Genomic DNA, 26,139 nt, shown 5'->3' with positions numbered 1-26,139 from the left:
TGCCTTTGGTCCCACATGCTGTTGGTCCCACAGACTGATGCTGGTACCATGTGGGAGGTGAATACACAAGAGTATAAATACCAGGAGGTGTAACCATTGAAAGCTGGTGACCACACAATAAACATGGTCATACTCTATTCTGAGTCATAGGTCAGAGGAGATAGATGGGAGCAGAATTTGCTCCACAGTTATATTCCATGACCCAATCTTTCTCCGTCCAACAGCTCCTCCGAATGCCCTTGGCATCCCTCCCTGGATCCACTGCATCTTGCCAGGTCAGGAGGCAAGGGAAGAGCACTAGTGGAGGGGTCGCCCAGTAGATTCTAGTGGCCAGACTTGGACATTGTATATATTACTTTGGCCCACATTCCACAGGCCAGAAATCACTCAGTAGTGGGGGAGGCTGGGAGCTGTGTTTTATCTGTGATTTTGGATTAAAAATAAATGGGATTTGGTGATTGCATAGCAGGCACTATGCCACACCCTCTATTTAAAAAGAGACTGTACAACTAAACAGCTTAATATTTTGAAAAAGCAGTCTGTTCAGTTTTAATACAACAAAAAATTATGATTGCCTGCCACTATGTGACAAAACAACCGATTGATTGCATATTTTCACCTTTTCAGTACATTGTAAATGCAGCCCCTATTTAAGGGTCCCATAGCAGGTGGAGAGCAGTTCCTGAACCATTAAGTTTGCTGCTTTTTCAGGAATACTATTAGGATGCTGGCAGAAACAAGTCTTGCCTTGTTTCCCAAGTGGGGAAAGAAGAAAGTCTTTGTTCCCAAGCAAATGAAAATACAAATCACAAGACTAAAATTATGAATGCAAAACAATATATTAAAATGTGGCTTGTGTGTAGTATTTGCATGAATTTCAGTATGCATCTGTCATTCCCTTTGCTAAATTCAGTAGGCACTGAAAATATTAAACAACTGAGCACAATTAATAACTAGAAGAACTGTTTTGAAATATATTTTAGTTCATCAACGTTTTTACTGTCAAACCTCTTGGTCTGTCAGGGCTCTGACATGTCAAATCAGATCATTTTATTGATCACATCTCAGATCTCTGTGGCCTAAGAACAATTCACAAAAGTACTTTTCATAAACCCATGTGATAATACCCAAATAGTTATAACATGATTAAAACTATTCCTAGGATAGAAAAATCAAATCCAAATTTGAAAGCTGGAAAAGACTTTAGAGATACTTTGAATTACATATTCTCATCTCTCCTAGTCACTCTGAAGTTTGGCCATATTTATTTTCAGTGAATCCATGAGAAATTTAGACTACTTTTTCCAGAACCTCAGTTTGTTGAGTCTTCTCCAGTTATCTTTGCAGCTAAAGTTTCAGAATTAGTTTTGCTCTTTCCTGGGGTTTGTTTACCCAGGTTTCTATTTAAGTGAACTCCAAAAGGAGAAATTGCTTTCAGGGCAGTAGCAAAAATGAACCAAATTTCTACCACACTTAGAATCTTTGCTCTCTGCAATTTGAGGCTTCTGTGCCAGAGAAGAAGAATTTATTTCATCAGAACCCAGTTCTAAGTCATAAACTTGAAATACATCAAGCTCTTTGTTGTTAATTGGCACTTACCTCACCTGAGGGCCTTTGCCAAGAAGAGCAGAGGGGTTTAATGGAGAAGGAAGAAAGGAAAGAGCCTGGAGCTCTGGAAAACAGGCCCAGCCTCACATGTGATCTTTAGCTGGGGGGCTTCCCACTCCCCCAGTATGCTAGAGCAACAAAGTGGCCTATGTGCTTTTGCAAACCTCAGCTGTTTGTTTGGGGGGTAATGCTCAGAACTGGGGCCTGAGTGATAACTGCTTCTTGCAATTACGAAGACAGCTTGAACACTATGCCCCTCTTTGTTTCAGCCTCCAGATGACGGCTGTCTAACCACTGTTTGTGCCAGTTTTATTTCAAAGCACTTTTCTTTCCATATTTCAAAGGTCAGTGTGTTTACTGGTGGCCAAAAAGAGCCTGTGTGTAAGAGAAAGAAACACATGTGGTTGAGTGGCAGGACTGGATGTGAAGTCAGAACTGGATTTGAATCCTAGATTGGCTTCTAGATAAGTGAGACAACTGAAAGTATTTGAGCATAGGAGGGGAAGTAAATGTATCAATGGTTTCTTGTAGGTAGAAAAAAAAAATCTAGAAGTCTGGTTCAGGAAGAAATGTAGGCAATTCCAGTAAAGAAACATTATCAGATATGCAGCCAAGAAAATGTCCACCTCATTTTCTCAATATGGAAATATTTCTCCCTTCAAAGAAAGCAGACTGGATATTCTGGTCACCCTTGGAAGCCTTGAGATTGTTTTCAGTCAAGGAATATTAGCACAGGGAAATTAGCAAACCCCAAACACTTTCTCAGGAGTTTCAGCCGGCTTTCTGAAATCATTACTTAGAATATCAAGGCTGATTGGACTGAGCTCCCTGCCCATATAAGAAACATTAATGTTTCTATTATGAATGTTTGAAAACAGTAGTCTCAAATTTCAATTACATAAGCTCAATATCTATTTCCAATGTGCTTCAGGATTCATTTTCTTGTGATCTGTGTTTTCCCTACCTATGTTCCCTTAATTTCCTATATATTGAGCTCTTGAGGAAAGGGGATGAGTAGATTGCTGAAGTGGCAGAGAGCATATGTTCTGAAACTAGATTTGCCTAGGTTCAAATCTTAGCACTGCCGCTTGTTAACAGGGTGACCTTGCATTATTTATTTAGCCTCTCTGTGCTTCAGTTCCCTTGTCCACTAATACAAGTAGTCACTTCATGGTGTTGTGAGCATGAGATGGATTGACATGTGTGAAATGTGTAGAATAGTGTGTGGTGTAGAGCAAGCATTCAAATGTTAGCTAATTGTGAAAGACACTCCCCCTTTCTGAAATGCATTCTACATTTGGAAAAGTTTTTCTTGTGGGTTACCATTTCTCTTATTGAATCAATCCACCTATATCTGTAGAAATAAGAAAATAAATTTATAAATGCCAAGGGAACAGCGCCTGTGTTGTAAGAGTCACGAGAAAGTAAAATAGAAAAAGAGAATAAATGAAATGTCCAAAACTTTTCAGCTACTGTGAATTTCCAGCCTCCTATAAGCAAGGGTGTTCTCTGCCTTGAGTTTGTTCAAGACAAAGAGAATTCTTACTGCTTGACCAGGAAAAGGCATGGCAATTATTGTCTGTGACTCAGGAAGGAGGGGAGCACAGGGAAAGGGTATACTGAAGATACTGTGTAAACCTTGCATTTTCATCTCATTGAATCCATTGGTTGGATATTGTTTCCATTTTGCAATCAAAGAAAACGAGGTTCCCTTGAAAAGTTGTTACTTTTCAAAGTCTATGAAGCCACTTATGAGTGTGTCAGGGATTTAAACCCTTTAAACCAAGACCCTGACTTTTGCATCCTACTTAATTACTTTCTTAGGAAAGTAAGGGGCAGTTCTGTGGGGCTACCAGGGGTATAGGCTGAAACTAGACTCCAGACGATCCATTACTACATGGATAGTATTAGCAGGAGGCTTTTGTATTTTTTCTAAGCCATTTCTTAGAAATCTGTTCAAATGACGTTGGTTCCTGGGAAGCCTTTATTCTGAACCGTGTATATCAGGCATAAAGGCGATGGGAACCTTTGCAAAGTAATTCCTTTACACCGCTAAAGTCAGATCTTCCTCCTTAGTCACAGTCTTTCCAGCAGCCACCTGCTCTTCCTTTTCCAGCGCTTGAGGATCTCCGGCGGAGCACTGGTCAAGCATGACCTCCCACGCTGAGCGCGAAGACCTCGCCACGCACGCGCACAACTGCCAGCCCCCAGCATCCCTCGCGCCAGGCCCACCCAGAGCTTCGGTTTCGTTACGTGGGAGGCAACGTCCACAAATTGCTGAGGAGAGGCTGTTACGTGGAGTGACGGCAGGCAGTTAACAGAAGACGCCTCTGTGACACGCTGGTGGTCAGCCCGGGAGCAGTGCCCACCAGAAGTCGCGACTCCTGAAGGCTCCCTGAACGCCTCCTGCCTGCGGTGCCCGGAGTGAAGGGCCAGCCACAGGAGTGGCTCCCGTGGCGGCGGCCGACATCGGCTGGCTGGCCGGCACTCCTGGAGGACGTGACACTGACCTGCCCCCCAGGGTTTTCAGGGGCTACAGGGACACGAGCTGCCAGCAGAAGCTGCTCCCAGGTTCTCCTCAGATGTATGAGGTAATGCCACCCCTTCTCCTTTTGTAGATAGTAGTGTTGTATTTGGAAGTCACGGTCGGTGTCACCTAACTGGCTTCTGCATGGAATTTCCGGGCATCCTCCATCTTCATTTGCGGGACTTCAAGGGCTCCAACCATTGTGAGCGGTTTCCCTCCAAGTTGTGAGGGGAACGCTGAACAAGAGCACCTGGACCCCTCTCCGGGTAGTGAGGGGAAGCACAAAACTTCTTCATGGGGATAACAGCTTGGGACCCTTGAATTCCACCTGGTCATGACCTTGACCCTGCCTCTTAATTGCCTTGGAGCAAGCCTGGCCCATGTTGATAAGAATCTGTCAAAGGAACCCAGGTTCTTTTCTTCATACTTTATTATTTCATTGAATTCAACCAGGTTTTCTAAACCTGTCTTTGTGTATTTAGACGTACAGCATGAGTAATTTGTGAACATTTACCGACAAGTCTTATCCAAATTTCTTTTTTTAAGAAACATGCCAGGACCTCATTCTTAATTCTGTTACTAAAGCTGTGATTTTCCCATTTTAGAGTTGAGATGCTAAAGCTAAACAGGAATATGGATTTCACTTTCAATAAAATCACAGGCTGGTAAAAACCCAAATTGAAACAGAGTGTTGGAAATCAAGCTGCCTTTTTCTATTAGAACTACCAAGAGCTGTTTTCATTTTCCAAATCAAAAGTTTTAGATACTGAAATCCTATTTGTAGGAAATGCTAGACACTATTAAAAATGCAGATAGTTATCACAAGCTGGCATGTTTTCTTATGGTTGCCAGGATGTTTTAACGACAAAACTAAGGACAGGTGCACATAATAGATCAACATTTTAACTGAAGAAGGAAGAACAAAGAGGAGACAAGAAATGCTCCGAAGCATTTAGGAAAGATAATGCTTCCTCTTGAGACTCAGCAGTGACCTCACTGTTGGAAAAATAGCTGCTGCCCACTTAATAGATCTTAAAAGATAGATCTCTTTCTTATCTCTTTGTCCCTACTTATGTTTTTCTTCCATCTGTAGTTTTCCATTTTACATAACAACAACAATAATAGTATTAATAAAAACAACAAAAACTGTTTGGCTTGGTACCTCCTTAGTCCCTATCTAAAAAAAGAGATTCTTGACTGGACTTTATTTAAAGTTTTACATGTATTGCTTCTAATGGTATTTTTTCTGGGAATGAGCCTTCATAAACATGCAAAAACTTGTAACGTTCCCAAAGAAGTTAAGCCAAAAAAAACCCAGACCAACCAACACACACACACTGAAGAAATACACAGCCCTCTCAGCATCCATCTTTCTTGTACTGCCATGTGTTTCAGCCAGGCTTTTGATACAAGGTAGTGAGTCATCAATTCCAGGTTAAATTGTCTGGTCAGAGTACATACGGCACTGCCATTACTTTGGAAATTGTAAAGAGATGGAATCACTCAGATATCCTGCTCTCCACTTCAGTTCAAACTCATCTTCCCTCCAAAACAATTTCCTCTCCACTATGGTGTCACGACCTCTCCATTCTCTTAACACTCTTGCTTGAGAACTAGTTGTCTTGAAGGCTTTCCACACCTCTTTTTCTCTTGTCTAATCAGTTAGCAATTCTCTCAGGTGACCTTCAGAAATCTTTTACATACAGCTCTTCCTTTTCATTGTTAAAAAACAGCATAGTTGACCACTGGTGTTTTTCACCACTGGCTGAACATTAGGATTACATAGGGAGCTTTTTACATTATACTGAAGCTTAGACCTTGCACCCGTGAAGTTCCATATAACTCTGATATATAGAGCCTGGGCATCTGAATGTTTTAAAAGTTCCTTTGGGTGCAGCCAGTGCTGAAAGTCACTTGGCTACCCTCTCATATTTGACTATATATTAATTACTATAAAAGTCTTCTAGTTAGTGTTCTTGTACCTAATTGTGCTACTCCCTACCTTAATCCATATTACTTTTCTCTCCCCCAGATTAATCATCTCAGCATCTTAATTTCCTCATGGCTTTCTCTGATCAGGAAATCCCATTGCTTTCCATTGCCTGTCTGTAAACATGCTTAAATTACCCTGCAGGGCTTCAGGGGTTCTCTAAAACCCCATTGGGACCTCTGAGTGGGGTATGATGAAGGGATCATGCTCTAGAGGGGGCTCTCTGTTGCTTTTGCAAATAGGACCTCCCAAGATAAAGCTACTTGATTTGCTTAAAGACACAATCACTTTGTGGCAGAGGTGCATCCAGAACTCAAATCCCTCTATCCTTGGCTGCTTTTTCTAATTCAGAATGCTGCATATCCCAGGGCTACAATAATTGGTAAAGAAAGTCAGTACTAGACCTTTACCATTTTTCTCCATTTGTTAGCTCTGTTCTGCAGTCTTGGCTTTCCTCTGTTTGGAACATCTTCAGCAGGTATATCTATGTCTTCAGGAAAATCCGATGTGACTGAAAGATTTGGCTAGTCCAATTTGTCATGACTTATTGATGGCAGTCCTGGGCGCTGTGGGACCAGTAACTCTGGGGCCTTGATGTCATGCCTGTCAACCGAATAATGTGGTTAAGCAGAGTGTGTTCTGCTTTAGCCTCAAAGTCTGTCTGTAATGTTTTATATTTAACAACTTTAGGACAAGCTCTGTGAGTTATCCAGATAGCAGCTTGTCTGTGATTTATGGAAACCGAGTGCTCTACCTGCCCCCAAATATTGTCCTTACACACCTCTCATATTACCTGAAGTTCTCAGTTTTGGTCACTCCTGGTGATGAGGCAATCTTCACTGTACAAAATGCAAAGGCAACATCCTCAAAGCACAATGTTAACTTAATCAGCATTCGCTAATACCTTAAATCAGATTTGATACTTGTAATTTTTATTATCACCTGGCTCAGAGCAAAGTCTTAAAGGAATGGAACTTTTCTTTCCTTTAGGGACAAACAGGAGAGAGATCTATCTTTTAAGATCTGTTAGTATGGATAAAAGATGACTGACTAGGGGTCAGAGTAGAGGGGAGCAGAGAAAAAAATCTAGAGCTTGGGTGCAATGTTAGAGGAGGAACCTGGACACTAACAGAAGAGAGTAGCATGGAGAGAGGGTGCCAAAAGGTAAGTTTTATCTGATTCCCAGTTTTGCCAAATTCAGCATTTTTCTCAGAGTTCTTGTTGGTCAGCTCCCTTTCTTTATTGATTTTGCCTAACATTGGCTGAAATGCTGAAAATTTGGGAACAATAATAGCAATCACTCTAGCTACCATTTATTGAACACTTACTATATGCCATACATTGCTTGAAGCATTCTACACGCATTGACTTGTTTATCCTACCCCCAACATTTGGAGATTAGGTGCTATAAATGCCCCTATTTCATAGATGATGAAACTGAGACCCAGAGGTTTGAAGAGCTTCCCTAAGATCATCCAGCAAGTGAGGAGTGGAATCAGGGTTCCAACCCAGTCAGGCTCCAAAGCTTATATTCTTAACCCCTGTGATATATTGTCTGTCAAAATCACAGCATTTGTAAGCAAATGGTAGGGTTAATTTCAAATCCAGAGAGTCTGACTCCACATCATTCCAGTATAAGCCACCTGGGCTGGAATGAACCTTTCATGTACATCAGCCTTTGTACAGTCATGGAGACTAGTGATCCAGAAAAAGTTTCTTGGTTTAGGATCTTCCTATAGTTATAGCAGTTTGGTGTCTTAATAATAGTGCACTCTTGATTTAATATAAAATTCCAATCTGATAAAGACTGTTGAGTATGAACTTCACAAAGTGTTAGGCAAAATCCCTGCCCAGCTGTTATTGTCCCATACTGAAGTGGAGAATTTGAACAAAATTACTTCTTGTCTCTGTAAAAGGTCAGCTGAAATAAAAATTGTTTAATATTTTTCCTTCCTCTCCTTCCTCAAACACTGCTAGTGTCCTGGGAACATCAAAGATAAACCTGAAATCTTAGATTTAGGAAACCACTGCACCACTGTTAAGTTGTAGTTCGCAAGGCCCTCCAAAGGGCTTTCTGGATATTATCTGATGAATCCTCATAGACATTCAGCCAGGTTTTCACCCTTTGGAGTGCTTATTTCCTGCTAAGAAGAACTTCCCTGGAAATAAAACAGATAGCAGGTGTCAGATTAATATAAAAAAGTGGCTGTAGTTTGGAGAAAGGCTGAGATGCTCAACTTACCCCTCTCCTCTAATGATGGAATGAAGTGTGGTAAGATGGTCCATTTGGGGGCTGGAGAAAAGAAGAAAATGTCTTTTAGGTCGTCTGTGCTGCTGGAGCTCGGCTTCTTGATGATTCCTAGGAGCTGAGAGGATGGAAACAGAATTGCTGAGGGAGAGGAGGTGGGAAAGGCTGAGGGAAGGAGCAGCAACTTCACAAGACATGTGAACTACAGAGACTCCATGTTTGAAATGCCTTCCTCTTTTCTTCTAGTAATTAGCTATTTTCATACCCAAATTAAATTGTTTCTCCCTAATGTCCAGTAAATAAATGTGAAACAAAATCAAACAACAAAAAGATGCTCTTGTTTCATCAAGAAAGGTTCTTTTCTGTTATTCTTTGGTTTTCAGGAGGGAAATGCCTCACCCACTCTCTTAATAGATTTGACCTATCTTTCCTTGGGAACATCTTTCATTTCCATGGAAGCCTTAAAGAAACAGTAATGTGCTGCCGCAGGGATTCCCAATCTTTGTCAAGAGAGGCTGCTTTTCATTTCCCCTAAAGCTTTAAGGTCAGGAATGGAGGTGGGGAATTTCCAGCAGATGCTTCATTCCTCCCTGGGGGAGCTTAGAATCCCCCAGGCCTCTGACCTGAGCACTATCAGATCAGGTTTTGAGATCTGCTAGCAGATTCTCATCTACTAGTTGGCTAATTGAGAACTCATGCACAAGGATTCGTCTATTGATGAGAAATGGAGAAACCCTTTAAGAAAAAAAAAAGCAATTACTTGCGGTGTCACTTCCCAGAACATGTTCTGAGCACCAGCAAAACTCATTTGCCACCAGTGATGGTCAAAGCAGTGAAGCTGACATAGTGTAGCCTCTGGAATTCTTTCCTAGCTTTACCCAATTCTTGTATATATCACACAACATTCAGGTAAATGCTTTTGTTGCCGTAGGTAGTTTCCAGGCTTGCTATCCAGACTGAGTGGGACATTCAGCCAGGTTTACATCTCTTGGAATGCCATCTTCCTGCTAAGGTAAGAACTTCCCTGGAAGTAAAGCTCTTATTATAAGTGCTCACAATTCCACTGTTTATTTTTAAGCCACTCATATTTCTTGAGTTTTCAGCATAGAAACTATGCATCTGAGTTGAAGGACAAATAATGTGAAAATGGAGAAACTGTTGGAACTGTCTAGGTAGCCATGCTAGGATGGTTCCCTAGGAATACCCTATGGAGAAGTGTATTTGTATCAGAATTTAACCTATAGAATTGCAGTGTTTAGGGTTAGAATGTATTTCAGTCATTTGATCCAATCCAAACATCTTGAGTAGAATGACCCATTTTATAGAGGACACAGTAGAGACCCAGAGAGACCAAAAGCCATATCTAAGGTTATCTGGTTATCTTCTCATACTAGTGTATAGGGGGCCTGGAGAGCTTATCTTCCTCCTACTTTAAGCTACTTTACAAATATTTAAAGAAAAGTATGGCTTATGTACATATGGTGTTTCCAAGGGAGAGGAAAGGAATAGAATACTTAATAATGCAACATAGGAAGCCCTGTGATATCATTCCCATCTGAGTCTAGTCTAATTTGCCTCCATGAAGAATCTTAACCCAACTCAATCAAAGTAATGCCCTGCAACATGGTATATATGGATTAATGGCTTGGATTCCTGACTTCATTGCATTGTAGTTTCTTACTCCATTTTTGTCAACTCCATTTCCTACACGGTCCTCTGTAAAATCTCCTCCTAACCTCCTTTGATTTGCCTCATGACTTGCCACCTCAGCTTGTTTTTTGGCTGTTGCTTAGGTCTATCCTCAGTTGCTGAGTGATTCCTCAAGAGGCCAGATAGGTAACATTATTCTTGGGTTCCCATCCATTCTATATTAGACACTGATGAGCAGTGAAGAATTTTTCTGGTGATAGTTATTATAATTATAAACTCCAGAGCTATATACAAATTGCTTTTTGTTATCACTGTAATAAAGACAGAGTTTAGGAAGAATGAGAGAGAGAAGAAAGGAAAGTGGATAGTATGGGGTTAATTTGTGGAGTTACCATATGACGTGTGTCTTTGCAATAACCAAGTAGTATTTGGAGTAGCAGATACAGTGTTGAAATACAGATTTGGCACATGAACTATGAACTTAAATTACTGTAGACAGGGACCAAGAATGTTCTGTAGTTGATATAAAATAGTCGTTCCCACACAGACAAATATGGGAAAGAGAATCACATGGAATGGAGATAGCCATATTGCAGAGCACCAAACGAGTGCAAGGAAAAGATACAAATAGGATCAGGACTTAAGATGTTTTTCTTATCCTCAGTGGCTAGCATTCCCCAATTGCTTTGTAGAAAGAAGAAGTTTGTTTTAGATGCATATTATCATCTAATATTATTGTGAATTTATATTATTCAATATTAGTGTGAATTGTGTACATATAGTTATACTGTATTCAATATCTAATACTGTGTAACAAATTACCCCAAGATTCAGAGGCTTAAAACAACAGACATTTATTATCTCACAGTTTCTGAGAGTTAGAAATCCCGAAGTGGCTTAGCTAGGTGGTTCTGGCTCAGGGTGTCTCTTAAGATTGTAGTAAAGATATCAGCCAGGTATACATCATCTGAAGATCTGAATGGGCCTGAAGGACTTGCCTTCATGAAGGCTAACTCATTGTAATTGTCAATTCCTCATTAGTGTTGTCCAGAAGTCTCAGTTCTTTGCCATGTGGGCATCTCCGTGGAGCTACCTAGGTGACTTCAAAGCATGGTGGCTGGTTTCTCCCAGAGTGAGAGAGGCCCTCTGTAACTGAGCTTTGTCTGCTAGGGAGGATGCAGGGCTTTCCTTGAGTCTGTGTTCAAAAAATTACCACAAAACCTTCCATCTCACCCTTCCACACTTGTATCCAGCTTTCTAATACGTACCTGGGGCAACTTTGTTAACGGCAGTATTTGTAAGCATCTACCTATCTCTCTTAGGGTTCTCCAGGGAAAGAATCAGTAGTATGTGTACAGAAAGAGAGAAAGACTTATTGTAAGGAATTGGCTTATGTAGTTGTGGAGGCTTGGTGAATCCAAAATCTGAGTGGTAAGCCAGTGGGCTGGAGACTCAGGTAAGACTTCAGGCACTTCAGAGGTCCAAGAGACAAAAGAGAGACAGAGCACTCAACATGGAAGATGCAGTCTTTCATTTTGGAATATTTTTTTTGCAGGGGGATTGTAAAATATATAAACATAAATGTATATTTTAACCATTTTCAAGTGTGCGATGATTCAGTAGCATATTAAATACATTCACATTGTTGTGCAACCATCACCACTATCCATTCCCAGACCTTTTCATCAACCTAAACAGAAGCTCTGTACTCATTAAACAAGAGTTCTTCATACCCTATTCCCAGCCTCTGGTAATCTCTGTTCACTTTCTGTCTCTAATAACTTGCCAATCTTTAGTACCTCATATAAGTGGAATCATATTTGTCCCTTTATGTTTAGCTTATTTCATTTAGCATAGTGTTTTCAAGATTCATCCATGTTGTAGCATGTATCAGAACTTCATTCCTTTTAATGGCCGAGTAATACTCCATTGCATGTATATATGCATTTTGTTTACCCATTCATCTGTCGATGGACATCTGGCTTGTTTCCACCCTTGCTGCAGTCTTCTTATACCTAATATGGAAGTGACACACCAGCACTTCCACTGTAATCTGTCTCATGGAAGCAAGTCACTAAATCAAGCCCACACTCAAGGGAAGGGGAAGGAGAGAAGTATCAAAGAATTTGCCAGCATATTTCTAAAAGAATAAAAGATATTTGAGTTAATTTTACTAATTGCACAAGATCCTGCCTATGAGGCTTAGTTATTGTCCTTCATTCTCCTAATGGTTTTATAAAATCCTGAGTTTAAGAATCTTTCTAGGGACTACACCTAGGGTAGCCCCATTGAGAACATAATAATGAAAACAGGCAAACCAGAAAAAAGACACGCCTTAAAAACAGTTCCCTAACAAAGCTTATTTTGGTCCATGAGGTATTGTAGACACAAATGTAATTTCTAGGTTGCTCTTACACCAGGGTTTAGCAGCAGGAGGAATGAAATAGTCCTGCCTCGGTTTCATGCTCCGGAGTGAGTGCCTTTGAGTGGCAGTACTGGCTGCAGCAGATGTGTTTAGAACATGATATGTATACTCAGAGTTACTCCTGTTGGAGCCTGTCTTTGTATGTAATTGAAAGAAGGCTTAGTCAATAATGGCAAAAATAACAACAAAAATTAATGATCCCCCACCCCCTGCTTATTATCCTTTATATTAATTCTGTAAATGTTTTTATTTCCTTCTTTAGAGACCCGCACCACAAAGCTGAGCTCTTTTGCCTTGTTAATTTATTACATAATTCCAATTTTCTGTTTAGTGATGAATTTGAGGAATTTGGAAGTAGTTTGCAAAGATGAAGGCAGGGAGGATAAAAAAGCAATTACCTCATGCCAATTACACCAGGAAATAGTTGCGGTGGCCTTCCTGTAGCACTTCAGTCCATTTTTCTTCATTACTATGATGGTGGCCGCTCTCCTCATTATCTGACACATTCCTCTTCATTACAAGCTGTGGTGATGGGGTGATGATGAGCGCTGATTACAGCTGGAATTTTGTGAGAGGCCCAGAAGATGAATAAAAATCATTCAGACAGATAACGCAGAGCCAAAAAAGGCAGCTGGTTAAAGTGAGGCTGTAGTGTCCCAGAAAGGCAGGCAGGTCATTGCTTTTGAAGAGAGGTGGGGGGCTCATGTTCCTTAGTTAGGGACTGTCCTGCAGTGCTGAGTGGGATTGCCTTAGCTAACATACTCTGTCTTCCAGTGATTTGTTGAAACCATCTAACAAATGCTTAGGCCCTCTGTAACTGAGCTTTGTCTGCTAGGGAGGAGGCAGGGCTTTCCTTGAGTCTGTGTTCAAAAAATTACCACAAACCCTTCCATCTCACCCTTCCACACTTGTATCCATCTTTTTAATATGTACCTGCGGCAACTTTGTTAACGGCAGTATTTGTAAGCATCTACCTATCTCTCTTAGAGTTCTCCAGAGAAAGAATCAGTAGTATGTGTACAGAAAGAGAGAAAGATTTATTGTAAGGAATTGGCTCATGTAGTTGTGGAGGCTTGGTGAATCCAAAATCTGAGGGGTAAGCCAGTGGGCTGGAGACTCAGGTAAGATGTGCAGCTTGAGTTGAGAAGCAGTCCGCTGGCAGAATTCCTTTTTGCTTGGGGAAAGTCAGTCTTTGTTCTATTAAGTCCTTCAGTTGAGTGGGGGAGGCCGCCTTTATTAGTGAAGGTAAGCTGCTTTACTCAAACTCCACTGATTTAAATGTTAATGTTAATCTCATCCAAAAATGGAAACACCTTCCCAAAAACATTCAGAATAGTGTTTGACCAAATATCTGGGTACCATGGCCCTGCCAAGTTGACACACAAAATTAACTATTGCCCTGTCATCTGTCTATCTGTACATTTAGACCAACAAGGTAAAAAGAATTTGTGACCCACAAATAAAGATGCTAAATTGGGTTTTCCTAATGACAAATCTTTGAATTAGGCTTTTAAGATTCTTTTTGGAGGGTGCCCAGTAGTTGGAGAATCCAGCAGCCATAGCTGGGAACAAAGTCCTGCCTTCCATCCAGCCTCCTTCCAGACAATCCCCTTGAATTAAGGAACATAATTGCTCTAAGGACAGAAAGGGATCTTTAAGGGAACTCAGAGAAGATGCAGCCTATAAATATGATTAAGAACTGTGGTGAATTGTTTCTTAAAGAACACCTTTCAATTTAATTATCTAATTGCTACTCTTTGACTTTTCTCACTAGCAATGGTCCACACAGTTATCCTACAGCAGCCTTGCCCAGTTTCAAAGGTATTAAAACAAGGCAAAAACTCAAAGCCAGGCAAGTAGGAACAAGTCAGCTTCCAGAGATGGGCTCACTAGCAGGCCTCTAGTTAACCCCTCCTGGCCTGGGACCTTGGGGAAGGAAGCCCAGGGAAAGGTTTCTGCTGGAAGGGCATTGCCATTTGCCAACTGACAGTGTGTACAGCCTGTTAAGAATGATAGAGGCGGTGTTCCAGCACAGCAGGCTTTCAATATGAGACAGAGGGATGAAAGGAGTACAATATGAAAACAGCAGGTGAGAATGGATGTATCACACAGGGAAAAGATGTTAGAGGAATATTGAGCTATATTAATTCTCCCCAGGTCCCTTCAAATTCAGCAGCTTCATTGAAAGCAAAAATATGCTCTTGAATTTAGCCCAGGCTTCTAACAAGTGCCATAGCACCATCTGCTTAGTAGCAAAAGGCATAAGATAAGAGGTGGGAAAGACAGGCCTGCATGTCCATTGCCGATATTTTCTTCAATAACTGCTATGTCTGCAGAGACCCTGACAAGCTGTCATGTGTGGACAAGCTTAGGGAATTTGATGTCTCCTAAGTAACACTTCTTCAGTGTTAGGCTACTCCTGCAGGCAAGCTGGCATTTGCCCAGTGGCTTTTGGGATAATTTTCACTTTTCTAAGGGCCTGGAACAATCAACAGAAGCAGCAACTACTTGGCACCTGGAAAATCCTTCCTAATGTTTGGGATCTGGAGAGGTTTCTCAACTTACTGTCTGTGGGCAGGTTGTCAGACAATGGCCATGACAAGTCGTCCACCATTGAAAGAGGGCATGATCTTGTACCTTCACACCTATCTCATTATAACTTCAGCACACAAGGACAAATGAAAGGAAAATACCCTGTAGGGTGTGGATCAACTATATTCCTTAGAGAGAGAGCTCGTGGATTTCTCTGAATAACTGGCTTCAGTCTTTTGGCTTAGGTCTTGATTTATTTTCCTTAATACTGGAGCAACTTGGCATTTCCCTAAACCAATTTTCCGAGGCCCTGAGCAGGGAGCATCTCCCCTATCTAAACCTAACTAGCTTGAGTCCATCATAACTTTGCCCTAAATTGGCACCACACATTCATTTGGGAAATCTGGGTGAGCTAATTTTACCTTGTTTCCCCCCATCATCCCTGGATATCCTTCTCCATTCTCATGGATTCTGCTACCATCTGTAGTCTGATAACCTCCAAATCCATATGTCTTTTCTGAACTCCTATGAGCATCATCCTAGACTTGTCAACATAAATGTAAAATGAACACCTCAAACAGCATGTCCAAAGCTGAACTCACCCCAAATTTGCTCCCTTCTTTTATTTCCTAGCTCTGTTAGTGACATCACACTTCATTGGTCCCTGGAACTAGTTATCTTTTTCTTCTCCATCTCCACTTATCCTCATATGCATCCAATTAATCACCAACTGATGCTGATTTTAAATTCTGAAGTTTTAAAAAATGTATCTCTTTCTTTGCATTCCTCCTGTTACCATAATCTAAGCTCTTAGAGTCATCTCGATTTGCTTATAACTGGTCCCTCTGCTTTAACTCATTTAAGACTGTATGTGACAGCTTGAATAATCTACCTAAAGTACTTACAATCTTTAAAAATTCCCCAGCATTTACAGAACTCAACACTTACTGACTTCCCCAGGTCCTCCCCAGTGATATCTCCCAACAACTCGCCCTTCTTGCCATAGATACCCATTCAATTCTCTACTGTGCCATGCTGCTTTCAGCTCTGTACCTCTGGGGTAGTTATCCCTTCCATCTGGAGCACTCATCCACCCTTCTTTACAGGCCAGTTGTGTCTGAGTCATCTTTAATAACTTATTTGAAGCACTATCTCCTCCAGGAAACTTCCTCTGAACTTCCAGAATGGAACAAATACCATTCCCCTCTGTTACTGCTCATAACACTCCAGATATCACTGTTATTATGCCCCATGTCCATTTCTCTGACTGGATTTTTAAGACCTTTTTAAAAAAACCTTTACCCTTAAAATTCCTAAATGGAGCCACAGTGGGCACTGAAAAAAATTTTTGCACTGAATTCAAATATTTTTGCATTTTTAGACCCCCATTCATGGAATATTGTTAATTCTATGATCAAATTTCTTTGATTCACTGAGACATAATGTCAGAGTTCATCTCTACCTAAAAATCTCCAAGGGTTTGAATATTTCCACTCACGAAAGCTACATATCTTCACTGTAACCCACAACATCTACATCTCCAATACCAATGGCCTTCTGGAAAGTGACTTTTAGATTCAGTGTCTCTCTGTGATGTATATTTCCAATATGACTGACATTGTGGACTTACTCTCTTAGCTGCAATTTTAGGGCTCCACAAATAATCATCAGAACATAAACTGAACCAAAGTAAGCTCGTAAAATAACATCTTACATTTGGCTACAGATCCAAAACAGGCATTTCTTAGAACATCTAAGAAATCTGTAAAAGGGAATAGTAACATAAGAATAGTACCTACTTCACAGAGCGTTTGATGACAAAAAACATGCCAAGAATCTGTAAGAGTACCTGGCAGATAATAAATACTCAATAAAATTTAGTTATTGTTATTTCATATACGACGTCCATTTCTCCATCTGCATTTATTGATGTATTCTGGCCATGGTGAACTTGCTGTCCTTCTGGTGCCCTGTTCCCATATTGCTTTGTACCTGTTGCCAGAAATGTTTTTGCCTCCTCCTTCTGGCTCCCTCCTACCTTCCCACATCCATCTCAGTTCATGGACCCTTTCATGTACTGCCATGCATCGCTGTGCCTCCTGGGCCCACTGTCTGTCTTGATACTCCCTTGTTTGTCTGTCTCTCATTCACATATGAAAAGTGAAAATAAACTTGTATCTAATTCAAAAGAATGAGAAGGCAAGCCACAGTCTGGGAGAAAATGTTTGCAAAAGACACATCTGACGAAGGACTATTATCCAGAATATGTAAAGAACTCTTCAAATTCAACAATCTCTTTCACTATAACTGAGATTTGAAGCTTTCAGCCAATGTATTATACTGATGCTTACTCCAAGTAAGCTTCTGAGCCAAGGACTTTGAGAAACTAATAGTAATTGGATTAAATAACATGTGTTTGGCTGCAAATTACAGAATACCCAGCTTATGTTGGACCAAACTTGTGGACACTTAAAAAGAAGTTCAGAGAAAGTAGGTCTTGATTTTTTTTCAGTGGCTCTGGGTTGGCATCTCTGAGACCTTTTGGCCTTACTCATGGTTGCAGGATGGCTGAGCCATACCAAGCATTAATTCTCATACCTGGTGTACAAAGCATCTTTCTTCCTTGTATGAAGGATAATGTTTTCTAGGAGCCAGACAGCATCACATGGCCAACTATGGCTATAAGAAGAGTCAAGAAGGCCAGTAGCTGGCAAAGGAGACCAGCATCTTTGACCTGCAATATCTCAGAAGGTTCTTCTTCTCACTCTAGTTAAGCTGCATGCTATATTTTTATTTAACGTTTGTAATTATCTTTTATTTATTTATGTGCTGTTCTATGAGAGCAGAATATTGTTGGCTTCATTAGTGTATTCCCCAACATCTAGAAGAGCATTGGATTAGAGGGGTTGTTCAATAAACAGTTTTTGAATGAAAGAATAAACCTTCCTGAATCAGGTTAATCTGACAGAATGTTTCCTTTGTGAACCCACATCGATTCCTAGTACTCATCTTTTAGCTCTCTAATCTGGAATTTGCCAGGGATTTGTGTCAGTTATAAATTTTTAATCTCTTGATCCTCCTCCTTCCTATATCCTTTTTGAAAATTGTGGTGTTTGTTCATCACGATTCTCCTTTTACCCCTTTTGTACTTAATGATTCCTAAAAGGTTATATATATGTATCCTGCACTCACATTCATTTGGTTTTTAATGTGATGGGGATAGCAAAGCATATGACTGAGCATAAGGGTTTGGGCTCCTCAGCAGAGCTTCTCAAACTACAGTGTGCATAAGAATGATCTGGAGATCTAATTAAAATGTAGATTCTGATTCCATCTGAGATTCCACATTTCTAACATGCATCCAGATAACAACAGTGTTGCTGGTCTGTGGACCATTAGCTGACTAGAAGGCTCTAGAATCAGACTGTCTGGACTAAAATTCTAGTCCTATCATGGGCAAGCTGTTTAACCTCCCTGGACCTCAGTTTTTCCATCTGAAAAATGGGGATAATAACATCATCTACCTTCTAGGTTTCTGTGAGGATTAAGTTAGGGAATCTAAATCAGGCACTTAGTGTAGTCCTCTGAATTTGATAATCGACACTACCTTAGAATATAGTTATCCACACATGAGCTCATATAATTGTACATGCTTTCTTATCTGCTCACCTATCTTGAGCTTTATTTAATTCTCTCTTTTAAACTGGATTTGTATTTTCCACATTTTCTAGTTTACTGCTTTTCAATAGTAAAGATGAAAGTAAATAGGAATGGAGAACTTTCTCTTGTTTTTGTCACACATTAATCATATACCTTCCTTCAAGGAGTCGGCTTAATCCTTTTCATGTTTTTCTTCTTGTTCAAAGTATTCTTTGAAATATTCTGCTTAACATTCTTGGCATTTTGGTAAACTTCAATTCATTCTGATGCTACTCAGCATCAGTAGTCTGTTTAACAACCATAACAGAATCATTTTACATTAGCTATTGCAAATAGCTGAGTGATTCATTCAAATTAGTTTGTGTGGCCTAATTGAACAAGAGCTTCTCACACTCAGTCTCTTCCTTCTCAGGTAAAGAGGCTAGATAATAATAGGTAAGCTTTTAATTACTGCTGATGTGGGACAGATAGGACAGGTTGTGTGTAGTTTATTATTAGTTCTCAAGAACTCACCACACCCTTGCTTAAAGACAACTTAGAAAATTGGGATGGTAATGAATGGGATCATTGCTGGGTGCAAATTATATTCCATTTTTTCAGTGATTGCCAAATCCCAGTTGATTGGGATAAAAAGTAACTTAGAGTTGTAATGTCATTAACATGCCTGATAAATCATGCCTATGCTACCTTTTATAAAGATTAAAGTGATAGGGTGCAGTTCTCACAAGAAGCAATCATTAGATTAAATGACAAATTGGAAATCATCCATACCTAGACTGGTGGCTGGGAGCAGGCAGAGCCCAGAACAAACCATGATGTATGAACTCAAAATAATAAAGACAACTTGAATTTGCATTCAGTTTAAGAGATTATAAAATTTCCCCATATGTATTATCTTATTTGATCTTCCCAGTGGAATCTTAAGTAAGTTCTTTCTACCACTTACAAAGTGGTAGGCAATAGCTTGGGCTCTTAGATCAGATTACTTGATTGTGTTAGTTTGGACCCTCCAGGAAACAGACTCCAAGATGGGATTAAACATGCAAAGATTTTCTTAAGGGAAATGCTTGTGTTGGAGAAAATGGGAGAGGGAGCTGGGCTAGGCGGGGAGAACCATTATTGATGATGCATGTCTGATCCTAAGCAGAGGGAGAGAGAAGGGAAGGGTTGGGTGGAAGCATCTTAGACTGCCATGAAGTCTAACAGAAATTTGGCCAGGATCTTGAGTAGTTCTTCAGGTACAGTGAGCTGTCAGAGAACCTTGCATTATACAGAAGTAGAACTATCAAAGCATCCATGCAGTATACTTCAGGGAAGCTGGACACCTCAGTCAATCCATCCTATAGTTAAGATCATAGCTACTCCATGGTTCAAATCCTGTTTATTGGTTCCACCACTAATTAGCTATGTTGTCTTAGCAAATTATTCTACGTCTCTTTAAGGCTCATCTTCATTTGTAAAATGGTAATTACAGTGGTACCTCCTCAGTCATGTGGATTGAATGAGATAATAAGTATATTGTTATTTTTCTCTGAGGCTCTTGGGCCCTTACAGCACCAACTGGTTCCATAAAATAGGGGATCCAAGTCCACCTACTGATTGGTCTGTCATATGGCTAGAGGTCAGGGTTGAAATTCATAGACATCCTGGGCTAAAGAGTAATGCTTTCTAATCTAGTGCATCAGGAAGCATTTGAAATATTTTGTCTTTTGACTTTTGAAACTGAAAGAAATAAACATATTGAGAATAAGAAATAATAGACTATGACCAAAGCGAAGAGACCCTCAGGAACATGTAAGACTAATATTAGAAGATTTAATATTGTGTCTTTGGAGTTCTACAAGGAAAGGAGGAAGAGTATCGGGCTGAAAAATTACTCAAATACAATGACTAAAACTTCCAAAATTTGGCAAAAGATGTAACTTAGAGATTCAAGAAGCTGAGCTAACCCTAAACAGGATAAACCCAAAGAAGCAAAGAAATCTATGTTGATACATATAGTCAAGTTACTAAATATAGAAGACAGAGAAAAATTCTTCAAAGCAGTGAAAGAGAAACAATATCTTACTGGTAGGGGAAAAGCAACTTGAACAACAGTGGATTTCTCATAAAAAATCATGCCATGACAGAAGGAAGTAGTACAATATTTTTTCAAGTGCTGCAAGTGAAGAACTGTCAGTGAAGAATCCTATGCTAGTGAAAATATATTTTAGAAATGAAAGGGAAATCAGGAAATTCTCAGATGAAGAAAAACTAAGAGAATTTGTCACCAGCAGAACTTCCCTAACAGAATGGCTATAGGAAGTTCTCTAAACAGAAAGGAAATATTAAAAGATGGACCTTGGAATATTAGGAAGGGAGAAAGAACATGATAAGAAATATAAGGTAAAATACAATAGACTTTTTTCTTGAGTTTCTGAATCATGCTTGATGGTTGAAGCCAATGTTATAACATTATCTTATATGGTTCTAAATGTATATTGAGGAAGTAGTTAAGATAATTACATTTAAAATACATAAAAAGGGCATACAGATCAGAAATAAAACAGCCTATTTCCTTCCATATTACATGATTTTCTACACAGAAATTACATGAAACCTAAAACAACAACAAAAAAACCAACCTTCTAGAACTAAGAAGTGTGTTTATCAAGGTTGCAGAATACAAAAAGCATACAAAAAAGATAATTGCATTTCATATTAGCAATGAACACCAAAATAAAAATTATTATACCATTTACCATTAGTCAAAAAATGATGTATTTAGGTATAAATTTAAAGAATGTGTATATGACATATGTGCTGAAAACTACAAAGTGGTCGTGAAAGAAATAAAAGAAGACCTAATTAAATGAAGAGACATACCACATTTATGCATTGAAAAGATTTGTCATAGTGAAGATGTCATTCTCTCCAAATTCATATACAGGCTTAACTCAATTCTTGTCACAGTCCAAGGAAACATTTGTAGATACAGACAGAACTACTTCTAAAATGCATATGGAAAAGCATAGTAACTGAGATAGATAGACCAACTCTGAAAAGGAAGAATATAGTGGGAGGAATCATGTACCTGATTTCAAGACTGACCATAAAGCTTCAATAACCATGAATGTGTACTATTGGCAGAGGGATAGGCACATACAACAATGGAACAGAATAGAGAACCCAGAAATAGACCCACAGAAATATGCCAAATTGATTTTTAAGTTAAATGCAAAAGCATTTTAATGAAGGAAAGACAGCATTTTAAACAAATGATGCTGGAGCAATTGGATATCCATAGGCAAAACTGAAGCTCAACCAAAATCTTGCACCTTATACAAAGTAACTCAAAATGGATCATAGACTTAAATATAAAACATAATGCCTTTTAGAAAATCTCATAGGAAAATCTTAAGGATCTAGAGCTAGGCAAAGGAGTCTCAGATTTTTTGTCAAAAGCAAAATCAAGAAAAAGCTTGATAAACTAAACTTAATTAGGTTTAATCAGAATTTTACCTTTGACTGTAAAAAATCCTGCTCAGAGGATGAAAAAACAAGCTATAGGCTGGCAGAAAAATTTTTATACCATATATCCAAAGGACTAGAATCTAGACTAAAAAAGAATTTTCAAAACTCAACAGTGAAAAACAAATAATCCTATTGGTAAATAGGCAGAAGACATGAGACATTTCACTGAGAAAGTATACAGATAGCAATCAAGGACATGAGAAGATGTTCAATATCATTTGCCTTTAAATTAAATTAAAATCGATGAGATAGTACTACACACCTACCTCCTTATATGTCATATGTAAACTATTAGCTAATATAGAAAGAAAAGTATGGAAAATTTATCAAATATATAGCATACTATAAAAGTCAAGTGCTTAGGCTATTGGTGGGCTCTATACTATTTGCCAGCTACGAGTTTACTCTCATACCCTTTATGGTAGTAATGTAGAAAACACATCTGTTTTCTGGTTAGATGATTAAATTATTGGATTATTTAATTTTTAATCATTAATTCAAATGCATGAATGGATGGATGGTGCTATGGACTGAATGCTTTGTTCCCCCCAAAATTAATATATTGAAGCCTAATCCCCAGTGTGTCCGTATTTGGAGGTAAGCTTTTGGGGGGTTCTTAGGTCATAAGTGCAGAATCCTCATGTATGGAATTAGTACCCTTTTAAAGGAGATTTCAGGGAGCTCCCCTAACCCTTCCACCATGTGAGGACACATAGAGAGAATGGCCATTTATGAAGCAGGAAACGGGTCCTCACCAGTCATGGAATCTGTTGGCGCTTGATCTTGGACTTCTCAGCCTCCAGACTGTGAGAAATAAATGTTGTTTAATCCACCCAGTCTATGGTGTTCTACTATATATTCTATTATAGTGGCCCAAATGGACTAAGATGGATGGATTGATGGATGGATAGATGGACGGGTGGATGGATGGTTGGATAGATGGGTATTGGAGTCAGTGAAGTGTGGAACAATGTAAAACATGTTAAGACATTTATGAGCATGAGATTAGGAGCTTATTTAGGTGAATTCTGGTCAAATACCAATTTAAAGGTATAGGGCCAGCAAAGAAACATGCAGGAAATTCAAAGAAAATCAGAAAAATGAGTCATACCTTGTAAATTGTAAACAAGAATTCTTAAATACTAGGCATCTTTGGAAATAGTGCAGAACTTCTTGGAATAAGTACATGATAAAGATATTTTATTTAGAGCTCTTCCTGTTAACCACTATCTGATCTGATCTTTGTAGGGCTGTGTATGTTTGATCTCTCAGACTCCTCGTGACCACACCTAAGAAATCAGCTATTAATTTTCAGGGTGGCAGGAAATTAAATGACAAGCTTCCTGACAGGGAAGTTTTCTAATGGAGCAACGTATGTGCTGGTTTGACCATTTGCCTGCCATTGACCCTTGAAAGGACTTGGCCTCTAGCTTCTGAGCATTGTGTTTCCTAGCTTTGGATCTGAGGTCACCACACTTGACCTCTGGCATTAGTGTGATCTTTGACTCCCAACTCCCAACTTGCTTTTGACTGTTCTGCATAATCTGTAGTCTCCTAAGATCCAGAAAAGCTCTTTTCACCAGCAGCTCCCACCAGCTGTTGCGACTTTTGTTTTCTCTCTCTCCATATCCTGGCTCACTGAAATCTACAGCCCTTAACAATGGTGTGTCCCCTTCAAGTTCCCTTATGAGCTGACATTGATCAAATGCTAATGATTATTATTATAAATTCCTATTTTCTGAAATGCTAGCTGTGCTACTACATTCATCATGTCACTTAGTATTCAAAAATTCCATGAGGAGAATATCATTTATCCCTGTCTTTGGAGATCAGGAAACTGAGGCTCAGCAAAATTCTATGTAACTGGCCTAAGTTCACACTGCCAGAAAGTGTCAGATTTAGGACCTGTTATTTTTCCTCCAAATCCATTTCCCATGTTTTTTATTTATTAAAGATTCTCCATAGAATACCCCAGTGTTAGTCTGGGTACTGAATAATACACATTGTGAAAAGCTTTGTTTTAATTTTAAAATGTGTTCTATTTTTCAATATGTGGGACAATTCTTGTGTGGATTTTGAATCCTTTTAATCCTACCTCTTATCTAACCACAGCTGCTATGACTTGTTTCATGAAGCTTTGACCAGCTATAGCAGGTGCAAGCTGGCAGGACAGTACCAGGGAGGGATCCAGTGCCCTTGAGTTCACCCTTGACCAATGTGGGTAGGAGCCAATGAACCACCTCCCCCTGGCGTAATCCCGTGGACAGTTCCCAAATGCATTTGCTAAAACTCTTCAGAAGATCCTATAGCAATGAGCACCAGTCAACTGTAACAATGGTTAACTGGAAAAGGCATCCCTATCTGGGTTCCCTCCTTCCTTGTTTCACTTCCCGAGTTTCTGACTCTTGCTCGCTGGATTCACATTTCTAAAGTAACTGCCCACACACAGGATTGACTTGGCCTTTGTTTCTGGGGAAACCCAGGTTGCTGTCTATCAGTGAGTCTGAATTAGTGATTACTGAATTTCAGTTTTACATCTTGGAGGTCTGGATGATTATGCACAAGGATTAATCAAGTTTGATTTCTTTATTACTGACATATTTGTGTGAACTTATTTGTTTTGCATTCATAAGAGAAGTTTAATAAACTGCTAAGTAAGATGACCCAAGTTGGTTCAGAAGTTTCCTGACTGGTTGCTAACGGTTCTTAGGTAAACGGTAAACTGAAATTCTTTGATGATAAAAATCTATACTAACAGATTCATAGCTATTCTTCTACAATCCTGAACTTCCCTTCTATCCCCATAAACACTATCCTTAATAAGATATGTAATGTCTGTACCTGAATGATTTATGCCCTGGACTCTCTGTGAGAACATACTCACTGGCTATTTTGTTCATTTGACTACTGGTTCTACAACTGATTGATATGAAGAGGTAAGCAAACAGGGATATACACTTTGGAAAAGCTTCTTGGTGATTCTGAAAATCAATCAGTCCTTACCTTTCGATTTATTCTCTGTGCCTTTACACCACACATAATTCATAGCTGGGCTGCAAGCAAGCCGACATGCAAACAGTGTGATTGTACAATAAAATCACTTCTTTAGAACACTGCTTGTAGAATCTCCATTGGTAAAAAACTAAAGCAGATGAATTAAGTTGGTAGAGGGAAAAAAACTTGAAAATCCAATACCTTTCTTTCATTTTATATATCCTTAAGAGGCCCAGAGTTAAATTGCTTTTTATGAAATCTCCTTAGCAAGTAAATTTGTATAAAAGCAGATAAGCTTAAACATGCTCATATCTTTCAGAGAATCAAATATTCCAGGTAATTATGATCTGGGGATCTGGGGAAATGGTGGTTGTCGTTTATGCCTAAAGTTAAGCAATAAAAATATAGGAATAGAGATCATATATATAGATTATATACCATGGCTGATTTTCTTTTTTAGTTTTCCTTTACATTGAAAAGCAGTCACTTAAGCTGTATAAATTAAGTATTATAGTCAGCACAGAGCTGCATTATTTGACCAAACAGCAGGATTAGTCACATCAAAATAGTATTTGAAAGAAAAGATTCCATTAGCAGATTTACTGTCTTTTATGTCTGATACAAAACCTAGCATCAGTGTTCACGTGGGAGTTGTCACTGAGCACCAGACATCAAGAAAGACTCTAAATTATCCAACGTTAAATATAAGTGATAAAAATGGAAGAATACAGACACACACATACATATACATACATACATATACACAGAGTTAATGAAATGATTCCATGATAAATGAATCTACTTTTTTTATCTCTACCAAAAGCATTTATTAAATATAAGCCTGTATGTGACACTTTACAAAATAATACAGATTTCTTCCTCACATAATTTGTTCCAGCTTCTGCTATAGCATTTGTTACATTTTATTATAGTTCGCTGCATATCATCTATCTTCCCAGATTATAAGGGCATAAAAGATAGATGCCTGCCCA

The 26,139-nt window shown here is 39.2% G+C and overlaps 1 long non-coding RNA gene across 1 annotated transcript in view; it reads left to right on the top strand.

The window, feature by feature from the left end:
* The first annotated feature begins 3,820 nt into the window (after nucleotides 1-3,820).
* LOC140843817 (uncharacterized) overlaps nucleotides 3,821-26,139 on the top strand; it is a 57,924-nt gene continuing 35,605 nt past the window's right edge. Inside the window, exons 1-2 of the long non-coding RNA XR_012121774.1 lie at nucleotides 3,821-4,199; nucleotides 9,305-9,385. This is a non-coding gene — a long non-coding RNA (uncharacterized lncRNA). The remainder of the gene's footprint in view (nucleotides 4,200-9,304; nucleotides 9,386-26,139) is intronic.

This window comes from Manis javanica, chromosome 10 (genome assembly GCF_040802235.1).
Source record: "Manis javanica isolate MJ-LG chromosome 10, MJ_LKY, whole genome shotgun sequence".
NCBI lineage: Eukaryota > Metazoa > Chordata > Mammalia > Pholidota > Manidae > Manis > Manis javanica.
The sequence above is the reverse complement of the archived record's forward strand: the minus strand, read 5'-3'. Positions and strand labels throughout refer to the sequence as shown.